General features: G+C 44.1%; 1 long non-coding RNA gene across 1 annotated transcript; it reads left to right on the top strand.

The window, feature by feature from the left end:
* The first annotated feature begins 6 nt into the window (after positions 1–6).
* Positions 7–599, top strand: LOC105457735. The gene is made up of 3 exons (XR_975445.1): positions 7–104; positions 234–340; positions 509–599. It is a non-coding gene; the product is annotated as an uncharacterized LOC105457735 (long non-coding RNA).

Consider the following 599-nt stretch of genomic DNA (forward strand, 5'->3'; position numbering starts at 1 on the left):
GAAAAGTTGACAAGTAGAACAGTGACGCACCGTGCGCAATTTAGTAATCATTTGTCGGCAAGAATAGCAATGTTCGAATCCTTCAGATTCTAAATAACCGAATCGTAAGTAATGGCGATTTACTAATTCAAATGTCTCTTCTACTTGATCCTGTATTGAAACACAACCCGTACAGAAAAGTTCGCCAGTGCCGGATTTATATCGATAGAAAAGAGCTTTACAACATGTTGCAGTGCGGAGCCAAAGGTCAAGGGGCATCGGCGGGGGTCGTTGAACAGAGTCGTTTTCTGGAGGCTCAACAGGAGGAGGAACGCTGTGGGGGTCCATGCTGGAGAGAGAGGTAAGAGGTTCGATTATTTACTTTAAGGAACATGCTAGTGGTCGAAGAAAAGATGATAACAGAAGTAGTTCAAGGCAATATGCTGATTTATTCGTCTATGGTTGTGCAGCTGATTATGTCTCCATTCTCTGCTCGTTCAAAGTGTATTTCTTTGATTTGATGATATAGGATGTCGCGGCTTGAATAGGGCTTCGTTCCGATCCCGTATTGGCAATTGGAGACGTTGTCATGGAAGACCTGCGGACAGTCGTGGCATTTG

Source organism: Wasmannia auropunctata, unplaced genomic scaffold (genome assembly GCF_000956235.1).
Source record: "Wasmannia auropunctata unplaced genomic scaffold, wasmannia.A_1.0 LD335147.1, whole genome shotgun sequence".
NCBI classification, from domain to species: domain Eukaryota; kingdom Metazoa; phylum Arthropoda; class Insecta; order Hymenoptera; family Formicidae; genus Wasmannia; species Wasmannia auropunctata.